Source organism: Triticum dicoccoides, chromosome 3A, assembly GCF_002162155.2.
Source record: "Triticum dicoccoides isolate Atlit2015 ecotype Zavitan chromosome 3A, WEW_v2.0, whole genome shotgun sequence".
NCBI lineage: Eukaryota > Viridiplantae > Streptophyta > Magnoliopsida > Poales > Poaceae > Triticum > Triticum dicoccoides.
Genome location: NC_041384.1, coordinates 310,937,759 through 310,950,650, shown reverse-complemented (window position 1 = coordinate 310,950,650; position 12,892 = coordinate 310,937,759).

The window sequence follows — 12,892 nt, the reverse complement described above, 5'->3', positions numbered from 1 at the left end:
TTAGTTCATCATATCCGAACCAATCTGAGCCTTTGCACAATCTTTTTAGGGTTTTTGCTTTGTTGAATTTGCGGTTGCATCGTCGTGTCAAGTTGCTGGTCTTAGAGTCTAGTCTTTTAGAGTTTCGAGTTCTGGTCATAAGTTGTCACGCCGCCGCCGCACCATCATCATCGCCCATCTACCACTTTTGCTTATCCGCCACCACTCTGAATCCATATCCATATACCACCACCAATCCGTATCCATATACCACCACCAATCTGTATCCATATACCACCACCGCTACCATATACCACCACCGCTGCCATATACCACAACCATATATCCACCACCAATCCGAGTTCTTCTCATATTAGGTTTGTTCTTGAGATCAATCTAAATACTGATTCGTGTTTCCTTGCCTGCGTAGGTCTCGGAAAAAAAAAGTCTGGAGACCCCCGGGCAGTTTTTAGGCCAAAATTTTCACGGGCAAATTTTTTTCCCTATCCTATTTTTAGGCTTTTCTGAGTCTTTTGAGCCACGTGCCATCATAGTGATTTTTTGTCGCACTTTTTCGTCGTCGCTGCCCTGATTTCCGAAAAAAAAGTGAAAAAAAAATTCGTGCCCATCCTATCAGTTTGACGAGGGAAGAGTTTTGAGACACTCGCCATTATAGTGATTTTTCGCAAAAAAAAGAGGAGCACAAAAAAAGGAGCGCAAAAAAAGAGCGAAAAAAAAAGAGTTCCAGAGTGTGCTTTTCCCTTATTTACGTGCAGCGCTGTGATTTTGTTAGTGTTCTAGGCTCGCGTCTCTAGCACGGTCTAGCCTAGGACCAGCACAGTACCGTCGTTGAGCGTTTATTCAACTTTGCATCTCTGAATTAATTATTGCTGACCCTTTTTGCTACCATACTATAAGCCTTCCCAGCTCAACATACATCTACGTCGTGCGTTTGACTCTCCCTGGCAATCGCTCTATCCAAGCTTTTGAGAAGTTTTGACTACAACGGTTGCCGATCACCGCCTGCTGCTGGGTAAGAACTGGTAAGAATTTGAGATTTGCTTGACGGATTTGTGACACCCGCCACCACCACCACTTGTTAGTAGTCTGTAGGATCATATTCTTGTGTGTTTCTATTGCTGCTAACCATGCCAGGATCACAAGCCGACGAGACTGACTGGGAGAACTTGACGAACAAGGAGCTTCATGATACGTTTCAGCAAATGATGAGTGGACAGGTGCAAGATGTGATAAATAGATTTGAAGAGGCCATGGAGAAGATAGATGGCATGGAGACGACGTTTGAAACAAAGCTCGATAACAAGTTTGCTGAATTGCTTTCGCGTTTTCCACCACCACCACCGGCTGCTCCTGCCGCACCTCTGCAACAACAGCAACAACATCGACTACCTCCACGTCGGGAAACAGCCCTCCGTCGAGCGAGCCGTGTTCCTCTTCAGTCGGGCCCAACTGCTGGTGCTGCTATTGATACTTCTGTGGCTCCTACTGCTGATGTGGAGGAGGATGATTATGTGGGAGATTATGAGGATGAGGTTGATCAAAATCAGAACTACGTGCCACCACCAGCACAGCAACCACCAGGTCGTCCACATGCAAATAATGGCAATGGTAGGGCTCACCCTCAGGTACGAGATCATGACCATCTCCCTAAATTAAAATTGAATATTCCACCATTTGAGGGTAGATATGTTCCTGATATATATCTTACTTGGGAGTTAGAAACTGAACAACGATTTACATGTTTAGAATATCCCGAGGAGAGACGTGTTCCTACTGCTGTTTGTGCATTCACTAGTTTTGCATGTGTTTGGTGGTCTGAGCATTGTAGATTATATCCTATTCCGGCTACTTGGGCTGCTTTGAAAACTGCTATGCGTACTCATTGGGTTCCACCATATTATCAACGTGAATTACTTCAAAAATTGCAGCGCTTAAGACAGGGAAAAAATTCTGTAGAAGAATATTATCAGGAATTACAAATTGGCATGATTAGATGTGGTATTGTTGAGGAGAATGAAGCTATGCTTGCACGTTTTATGGGTGGATTAAATAGAGAGATTCAGACGATTCTAGAGTATAAGGAGTATACTAATATCACTCGTTTATTCCATCTTGCTTGTAAAGCTGAACGTGAAGTGCAGGATCGACAGGCATTGGCGCGAACTAACTTTTTTGCAGGTCGACCTTCATCATGGACACCACGTGCATCATCTACTTCCACACGTTCTGCTACACCAGCGCCTCCGTCGGTTGCCACCTCCAACCGTGATACAATAAAGCAGGCACAATCACCACTATCTGCCAAGAGCACACCTTCTGGGCCTGCAAAGAGCTCTTCTTCATCCATGGCATCAACAGGGCAAACACATGATATTATTTGTCGACGTTGCAAGGGTGGAGGTCATTATGCGAGCATGCCCATCTAAGCGTGTGATGATTGTTGCTGAGGATGGTGGGTATGAGTCCGCTAGTGACTATGATGAGGAGACTTTGGCTCTTATTACACGTGAAGAACACGGTGGAGACGATTCTGATCATGAGACGCAATACATGGCTCCTGAAGATGCTGACAGGTATGAATGTTTAGTTGCTCAACGTGTTTTGAGTGTGCAGGTTACACAAGCTGAGCAAAATCAGAGGCATAATTTGTTCCATACAAAGGGAGTTGTGAAGGAACGTTCTGTTCGCGTGATCATAGATGGAGGGAGCTGCAATAACTTGGCTAGCATGGAGATGGTGGAGAAGCTATCTCTCACCACAAGACCACATCCACATCCTTACTACATCCAATGGTTCAACAACAGCGGCAAGGTTAAGGTAACACGTACTGTTCGTGTGCATTTTAGTATCTCTACATATGCTGATTATGTTGATTGTGATGTGGTACCTATGCAAGCATGTTCCTTATTACTTGGTAGACCATGGCAATTTGATAAAAATTCTGTACACCATGGTAGAAACAATCAGTATACTCTTGTTCATAACGATAAAAATATTACTTTGCTTCCTATGACTCCTGATTCCATTTTGAAAGATGGTATTAATAGAGCTAATAAAGCAAAATAGGAGACAAATAAGAGTGAAAATCAGATTGTGGCAAAAGAATTTGAGCACCAAATGAAGCCTAATAATAAACCATCTACTGTTGTTTCTGAAATTAAATTGAAAAGTGCATGTTTACTTGCCACCAAATCTGATATTGATGAGCTAGATTTTAGCAAATCTGTTTGCTATGCTTTTGTGTGCAAAGAGGCATTATTTTCATTCAAGGACGTGCCTTCCTCTTTGCCCCCTGCTGTCACTAATGTTTTGCAGGAGTTCGCTGACGTCTTTCCACAAGACGTGCCACCGGGATTACCACCTATTCGAGGGATTGAGCATCAAATTGACTTAATTCCCGGTGCTTCGCTACCCAACCGTGCACCATACCGTACCAATCCAGAGGAGACGAAGGAGATTATGCGTCAAGTACAAGAACTGCTCGACAAAGGTTATATACGCGAATCCCTTAGTCCTTGTGCTGTTCCTATCATTTTAGTGCCGAAAAAGGATGGTACGTCGCGTATGTGCGTTGATTGTAGAGGCATTAATAATATTACTATTCGTTATCGTCATCCTATTCCTAGGCTAGATGATATGCTTGATGAATTGAGTGGCTCTACAATATTCTCCAAAGTTGATTTGCGTAGTGGATACCATCAAATTCGTATGAAATTGGGTGATGAATGGAAAACAGCATTTAAAACTAAGTTTGGATTATATGAGTGGTTAGTCATGCCTTTTGGGTTAACTAATGCACCTAGTACTTTCATGAGGTTAATGAACAAAGTTTTACGTGCTTTCATTGGACGACTTGTGGTAGTTTACTTTGATGACATATTGATTTATAGCAAATCTTTGGAGGAACATTTGGAACATTTACATGCTGTTTTTATTGCTCTACGTGATGCACGTTTGTTTGGAAACCTTGGAAAGTGCACCTTTTGCACCGACCGAGTATCTTTTCTTGGCTATGTTGTTACTCCACAGGGAATTGAAGTTGATAAAGCCAAGATTGAAGCTATTGAGAGTTGGCCGCAGCCCAAAATGGTCACACAAGTGAGGAGTTTCCTTGGCCTCACTGGTTTCTATAGGCGTTTTGTGAGAGATTTCAGCACCATTGCTGCACCTCTCAACGAGCTTACAAAGAAGGATGTGCCTTTTGTTTGGGGTACCGCACAGGAAGAAGCCTTCACAGTATTGAAAGATAAGTTGACACATGCAACTTTACTCCAACTTCCTAATTTCAATAAGACTTTTGAGCTTGAATGTGATGCTAGTGAAATTGGATTAGGAGGTGTGTTATTACAAGATGGAAAACCTGTTGCATATTTTCTGAAAAATTGAGTGGGCCTAATCTGAACTATTCTACTTATGATAAAGAATTATATGCTCTTGTTCGGACCTTAGAAACATGGCAACATTATTTATGGCCCAAGGAATTTGTTATACATTCTGATCATGAATCTTTGAAACACATTAAAAGTCAAGCAAAACTGAACCGTAGACATGCTAAATGGGTTGAATTCATTGAGACTTTCCCTTATGTCATTAAACACAAGAAGGGTAAAGAAAATGTTATTGCTGATGCCTTGTCTCGTCGTTATACTATGCTTTCACAACTTGACTTTAAAATATTTGGTTTGGAGACCATCAAAGATCAATATGTTCATGATGCTGAATTTAAAGATGTATTGCAGAATTGTAAGGAAGGGCGAACTTGGAACAAGTTCATTCTTAACGATGGATTTCTGTTTCGTGCTAACAAGCTATGCATTCCAGCTAGCTCCGTTCGTCTTTTGTTGTTGCAGGAGGCACATGGAGGAGGATTAATGGGACACTTTGGCGTCAAGAAGATGGAGGATATACTTGCTACACATTTCTTTTGGCAAAAGATGAGACGGGATGTTGAGCGTTTTGTTGCTCGCTGCACTACATGTCAAAGAGCTAAGTCATGACTCAATCCTCATGGTTTATATATGCCTTTGCCTGTACCTAGTGTTCCTTGGGAGGATATATCTATGGACTTTGTTTTAGGTTTACCTCGAACAAAGAAGGGGAGGGATAGCATATTTGTTGTCGTGGATAGGTTCTCGAAAATGGCACACTTTATACAATGTCATAAAAGCGATGATGCTGTTAATGTTGCTGATTTGTTCTTTCGTGAAATTATTCGCTTACATGGTGTGCCAAATACTATTGTTTCAGATCGTGATACTAAATTTCGTATCCACTTTTGGAGATGTTTATGGGCTAAGTTGGGGACTAAGCTGCTTTTTAGTACTACTTGTCACCCCCAAACTGATGGACAAACTGAAGTAGTCAATAGAACATTGTCTACTATGCTTAGGGCTGTTTTGAAGAATAACAAGAAAATGTGGGAAGAATGCTTGCCTCATATTGAATTTGCTTATAATCGTTCATTGCATTCTACTACTAAGATGTGCCCTTTTGAAATTGTGTATGGTTTCCTACCTCGTGCACCTATTGATTTGTTGCCTCTTCCATCTTTAGAGAAGGTTAATTTTGATGCTAAAGAATGTTCTGAATTGATTTTAAAAATGCATGAGTTAACCAAGGCAAACATTGAGCGTATGAATGCTAAATATAAACTTGCTGGAGATAAGGGTAGAAAACATGTTGTGTTTGCGCCTGGAGATCTTGTTTGGTTACATTTGCGTAAAGATAGATTTCCTAATCTGCGCAAATCAAAGCTAATGCCACGTGCTGATGGTCCTTTTAAGGTGTTAGAGAAAATAAATGATAATGCATATAAACTTGAGCTACCTGTAGATTTTGGGGTTAGTCCCACTTTTAACATTGCAGATTTGAAGCCTTATTTGGGTGAGGAAGATGCGCTTCCGTCGAGGACGACTTCATTTCAAGAAGGGGAGGATGATGAGGACATCAATACCATTGTTACACCCACAACCCCTACTGTTACATATACTGGACCAATTACTAGAGCTCGCGCACGCCAATTAAATTATCAGGTACTTTCGTTTCTTGGTAATGATTCTAATGTTCATGGGATTATGATGCTGCCTAAATTGGATACATTTGTTTTGCTTACAAATGAAGGGCCTAGCTTGGAGAAGGATGAACATTGGAGCAAGAACACGCATGGAGTTGATGGCATGCGCAAGGGGATCAAGAACGGAGTTACAAGTGATGATTTCAGGACTTTGAAGCCGCCATAAGGAGTGCATGAAGCCTTGGACGAAATATACAAGATGCCACTTCATAATATTCGTCCATAGGCTATTCTAGGTGCTGCGACACCTTATTAATGGGCCAGGCCCATGTAATTTCGAAATACTTAAGTATAGGCTATTTTTAGAGTCCGTATGTGTGGGGAAACAAGAGTTAGGGTTGGTTTCGGACCCCACCCTCAAGGGCCACGAAATTCCCCCCTCTTCCTCCATATATACAGCCCTTAGGGCGTCGTTTAGACTTTGGGTTTTGTTTAGATTAAAAGTTCGCCATAGCTGCAACTTCGCGTACTTCATTTGTGTCCAACGACCAGACCAAGACGTCACAGAACCCCACCTTGATCAATAAAGCTTTCATCTTATATTCGCAATATCCCGATTGCAATCTCAGTTTCTTGCTTGTTCTTCGTTTGCTCGCAGGAAACAGACCCTCGTGGTCAGGTTGATCGTGCTCCGGCGTGGTCAATAACCCTCGGAAGTTGGTTTAGCGATTGCTAAGGCGTGACGTCTCGCACGTTTGTAGTCGGATCGTCAAGGTCGACTCCCACAGAAAACGATAGCCACCATCTCATCGAAACATCGGGACACCTTAGCCTCTATCAAGAGGTAAAACCCTACGTCCTGCTTGATTTATTCTTGATAATATGAGTAGTACAAGAGTAGATCTACCACGAGATCGGAGAGGCTAAACCCTAGAAGCTAGCCTATGGTATGATTGTATGTTGTCCTATGGACTAAAACCCCCCGGTTTATATAGACACCGGAATAGGCTAGGGTTACACAAGTTCGTTCACAAAGGAGGAGATATGCATATCCGTATTGCCTTGCTTGCCTTCCATGCCAAGTAGAGTCCCATCCGGACATGGGACGAAGTCTTCAATCTCGTATCTTCATAGTCCAACAGTCCGACCAAAGGATATAGTCCGGCTATCCGGAGACCCCCTAATCCAGGACTCCCTCAGTAGCCCCTGAACCAGTATTCAATGACGATGAGTCCGGCACACAGTGTTGTCTTCGGCATTGCAAGGCGGGTTCCTCCTCCGAATACACCACGGAAGAGTTTGAATACAAGGATAGTGTCCGCCCCTGCAAAATAAGATCCACATACCATCGTAGAGAGAATAATATTTCCACAAACCTAATCTGCTGACATGTTTTGGCAGCATGACATCACGCCACGGCCCGGTAATTATTTGAACCGTTTTTCTTTAACCAGCCCCGCACATAACGCGAGGCGATTTATTGACACGTCTTGTCAAAGAAGAGATCATGTTCCCTTTATCACGGGATTCTCATCAATACAAACATGGGTAACCCAACCGTGCCTGTTGGTATGACTCCTAGATCTTAGGTAAGTCTCGAACGGCCACGAGGAGGATGCCTGATATTCATCCCCTTTATAAAGGGACAAGGCTTTTTCTTTTTTCCCTCCCATGCTCAATCGAATCCTTCCCCTGCCTCGAGTTCTAACACCCAAAGCCCAGGTCAGGTGCCTCGGACCTTCAATCATGTTCGGATCCAGTCTTCACGGCCGGTGGATGCCTTCCTCCGTCACGGAGGAGGACATCAAGAAGTTGAGGGAGGCCAGATATCTGACCGGCGAAATTTTGCACAGGCTGCCCGCCTGTGGGCAGGTCATCCCTACTCCTGAACCCAACAAGAGCGTTGTGTTCGTATCCCACTTCCTCCGAGGACTAGGCCTCGCTCTGGATCCCTTTCTTAGGGGTCTCATGTTCTATTACGGGCTGGATTTTCATGATCTGGCCCCGGATTCCCTTCTTCACATCTCGTCATTTATTGTCGTTTGTGAGGCCTTCCTCCGCATTACCCCTCACTTCGGCCTGTGGCTCAATACCTTCGATGTCAAGCCGAAGATGGTCGAGGGGCAGTACGCAACATGCGGAGGTGCTCTAATAAGCAAAATAGTTGATGCTCCATGGCCATAGGGTTCCTTTCCAGAGGTGTCCGGATTGTGGCAACGGGAGTGGTTTAACGTCACAGCTCCCCGAAGTGCCAAGTGGGTAGCTGCCCCCATCTTTTGCTCGGGCCATCCACCACAACTGATGTCATGGATCAGCAGGGGCTGAGCTGGGGTCCAGCTAAGGATGTGCCAATACTGCAGAGCCGTATCCGAGATCTCTTCGAGGGAGATTTCAGTCTGGTTATGGTAATGCAAGTTATGCTGGTTCGTCGAGTCCGGCCTTGCAAACGTCGGCCCCTCCACATGTGGGAATTCCACCCGGAAGGACCGCACACTATTCAGAATTTCCTCGACATGACGCATGAGGAGATGTACAAATCGTTCTTCGGACCCCAAATAGAGTGTCCGGACACTACCGAGGAAGTGGGCCTGAGCTACAACCGCCCTGCTCCCCAAGTAAGTAATCCCATGGCCGAACACACTATCCTTTTATTTATCATGACATCATTCTGAAGAATCGCTCTTTGACCAGGACTGGATAACAAAAAGATGATCTGGTATTCGGCCCCCCTTCCTGAAGGCTTGGACAATCCAGTGCTGGAAAAGATGCTTGAGCTAGCACCTTGTCTAGTGCCCTCAAAGGAAGATGAAGGGGGGAATAAAGAGGGCGAAAGCGGACCTCCATCGCTACCTATTCCAATCGAGGGAATGAGAGCCTCCGCAGGGGAGGATAACCAAGGGGAAGAATCTGACATTCTCTCTCCCCGGGGAAGGAAGAGGTCTACCTCTGAAGATCTGGAAACTAAGGTTTCCAAACGGGAGAAGAAATCTCTGCCAGAGGGACCTGCCTCGGAGGGTACTCTTGCCGCACAATGTCTGCGCGGGGATCATCCCTCTACCGAGCTGTAAGTAAAAGGGTATTCAATAACGAAAATATCTTTCTCTATTTCTGAGGAAAATAATCGAAGCATTTATCTTGCAGTTCGAATCTTAGCCCTTCTCAGCAGAGCTCGTCTTCGGGGGATCTTCTTCCGGAGATGATGGAGAGCGAAACGCCTCCCCCTGCCACACCGCCTTATGAAGCGGGCGACCCCAAGGTGTCATCGCGGAGGGCTTCTCCTGATCCAGCAAGGCCAAAAGGTAATCCTATGGCCACCCGAAGTCCTCAGTATCCGGCTCTCGAAGAGAGCAATCAAAAGAGTCCAGCACGGTCTGGTGTGCGTTCGGACGTACGGAAGGATCTGTTGGAGAAAGCGGCTATCTCCGAAGAGCACCGCACATTGATGGGTACGGTGATTGAAAGGATTTTGTCCGCCGAAAGCGGGCTGCATGAAGCCTTTATGAGTCTACTGACGAGTTTTGAGGTACGTGAAATGATGTACATTTTTGAAAGTATCGCACATTTTTAGATGTGCCATGTGTAGATAGTAGCCCCTGAGACTCTGGTTGTCATCGAAAACGGCGGCAAACAGAGGATCATAGTCCCAGGTAATAACCAGACTGCCTTTATGTGCAGGTGGTGGATGCTCCGGTGGCTAGCCGGACTGATGGGTATGCCGAACTAAAGCGGCAGCTAGATGCGGCAGATGCCGACATCGTGCTTGTCAACAAGCGGCTTGACGAGGCGCAGGGTCAGTGATTTTTCTGGCGATTGTCACATAATAAGAGCAGCCTGATACCAGTATCTTTAATATGTTGTGACTGCAGATGGAGCGGCCACCATGGAGACCCTTCGGGCGGAGCTTGCCCGAGCCAAGGAGCAAGCAAGGAGTAGCAATGTGGCCGCTTTACAGGCGGCCGAAGAGTTAAGGGCCGAACAGGCCGCACATTGTGAGAGCAAAGAAAAAATTGCCAAGATGGCCGTGGAGTTAAAAGATGCTGCTGACCGTTACCAGCTTCTTGAAGAGGAAAACCGAGCGAAAGCGACGGACCTGGAGAAGGTCCGGGTGGCTGCAAAGGAAGCCCGCTCCAAAATTAGAGCGACGAAGGAGGAGCTGAATCAAGCTATAGATATCGTGTCTGGGAAGCCCTTCTTGTTGTGGACTAAGTTCAGAGGTCCGAAGTATGCTCCTCTGGACCGGCTATGGAGTTCTACGGACGCATTCATGGATTTGGCTGCCAGCGCTGCTGATGCCGCTGAGTACTTCAAGGATCAGAAAGGTCCCGAAGTGGAGATGTTGTTCTGGTCACAGTTTCATGCTCTAGTCCGCCCGCTGCTGCTGAATGAGCGATTGAACGGTTGGGCCGAGCTCCATAGGTTGTCCGGGCTTGCCATGAGGTCCATTGTGGATCACCTGTGGCCGGGAGGGCCAAGGCCGAGTAGCTACTTTAGCTTAGTGCAACAATTCCTTGAAGCTGTGCCACACATGGATGTTGTAAAGAGATCAACGTGCATAGAAGGTGCGCGAATGGCCCTTGCCCATGTCAAAACATACTGGGCGGAGATGGAGGCCCCCACTGTTGCGGCACAGGGTTCGGCCATAGGCCGAGTGGCTGCCGAGCACTACTTTGAAGAAGTCCTTGAAGGCGCTCATTCGATAGAGGCGTAGTGCTCGAGGAATATTATTTTCCAGTGACATGTAGTCCCATTGTACAAACAATGTTTTATTGAATTTATCAAGGCTGTATTTATACTTTTGCCCGAAAGTGCTATGATGCCTCCTGGGGGGCCGTTTATGTATATATGTATATAACCTGAAAGATGGCAGTCGTCGGCTTCAGCCCCCACGCATATAATGCGGGGGTGTTCGCAGAAGACGCATGTTCACACTTGATCCAACGTCTTGGTCCATTAAGGAGGTGATAGCGCAGCGAACTAGGCAACCGGACTATAATGCTTTAACACTTCCACTTAGCTAGAGGAGTTTGACAGTGGGGCTACTATATAGCCCCTGGTGGCTCCATGCTCATCCGGATTCGGGGCGCGTACATGCCTGGCTGGGAAACGACCCTTCGTTAAGGCGGAGGAATCCCGAAGATTTCGCTAGGTCATCGAGTGGTTGACCAGTATCACGCTAGGTCATCGAGTTGTTGAACCAGGGCACAATCGCAGTAGTTCTCCTGGTGCCGCCTTAGCCGATAGAGCGGAACATAAGGCAGCAAAACACAGGAGCCGGGCAAACCTAACATTTGACCAAAGACATGATTCGGAGCTGATGCATATAAGGCCAAACTCGCGACGCCGAACACTCCCTAAGGTATTCGGTCTTTATGATGTAAATGGGGCCTAAACAGTGCCCTTTGTAATAAGCCCCTGATGTCCAGGTACATGCAATATTCTGACGTGGCCACATGCCAATACGTCCGCATCCTTCTCAATTGTACTGAGAATCCGAGGGATGTGTATCAACAAGAGACAGTAAAAAAGGTTTCCGCAGGGTCTTAATCTAAAAAGAATCCTTGGAACGGGTCCCTGCTGCACATCTGCGCCTGTGTCTCCGTTGTGCCATATTCTAGACGGGTGTAGCACGATGGTCATCTATATCAATTACATATAGCTGCACCGGACTCGTCCAACCGTGTCCGTGGTCTTAACGACCTGTCAGATGCTTTAGTTGGTGAGGCCATTTAGTGTGCGGCTGCCAAGGCAGCCGCGCGATCTTCTGCGCGCAAGGAGCGCTCAATATTTCCATTTACTGTAATGATGCCACGCGGACCGGGCATTTTAAGCATGATGGAAATGTAATGCGGTATTACGTTAAAGCGAGTGAAAGCTTCGCGTCCGAGTAGTGCTTGATAGCCACTTTAGAATGGAGCGATGTGGAAGGTTAAATTTTTGCTGCGGAAGTTATCGGGGAAGCCGAATATAACCTCTAGTAGTAGGGAGCCCGTGCAATGGGATTCTGGGCCTGGCGTTACTCCTTTAAAGGTAGTATTGCTATTGCTAATTTTTGTTGGGTCTATCCCCATTTTGCGGATTGTGTCCTGATATATCAGGTTTAAACTACTGCGGCCGTCCATCAGGACTTGTGTGAAGTGGTATCCGTCAATTATTGGGTCCATCCTGCACGCCGAATACTTGCCGAGTAATCCCGATGGTCGAAGGTGATACGTTGGGACGACCAGTGGCAGAACTCCGCTGTGATAGGCCCTGGGACATGTGTCTCTAGGAGTGTCTCTTTGTTTCTCCCCTTTGTCACGTGTAACACGTTTACTGTTTTAACTTCTGGTGGGAATTTCTTTTGTTCCCCAGTGCTTTGCTTGCGAGGCTCTTCCTCGTCTTCGCTTGGTGTATCCTGCCCCTTGTGTTCAGTGTTGAGCTTGCCAGACTACTTGAAGACCCAACATTCTCTATGCGTATGATTTGCAGGTTTATCGGGGGTGCTGTGGATCTGACATATTTTGTCCAGAATCTTGTTTAGGATGGATAGTTCGTCCCTGTTGCCTTTGGAGGGCAGCTTTTGCTGACCTGGCCGAGAGCTTCTGAATCCGGTGTTTACCGCCGTGCTCTTCGGGTTGTCTTCTTTATTCCGGCTCTTGTTTTTGCTATGCCGTGGTTTCCCGTTTTCATCCTTGACTTCGGATGTACTTGGGTCGCTGGTGCTGCACCGGGCTAACTAGCTGTCCTCGCCCACGCAAAAGCAGGTCATGAGGCTTGTTAATGCTGCCATTGTTCTCGGCTTTTCTTGGCCGAGGTGTCTGGCGAGCCATTCGTCTCGAACGCTGTGCTTGAAAGCTGCTAAGGCTTCGGCGTCCGGACAGTCGACTATTTGGTTCTTTT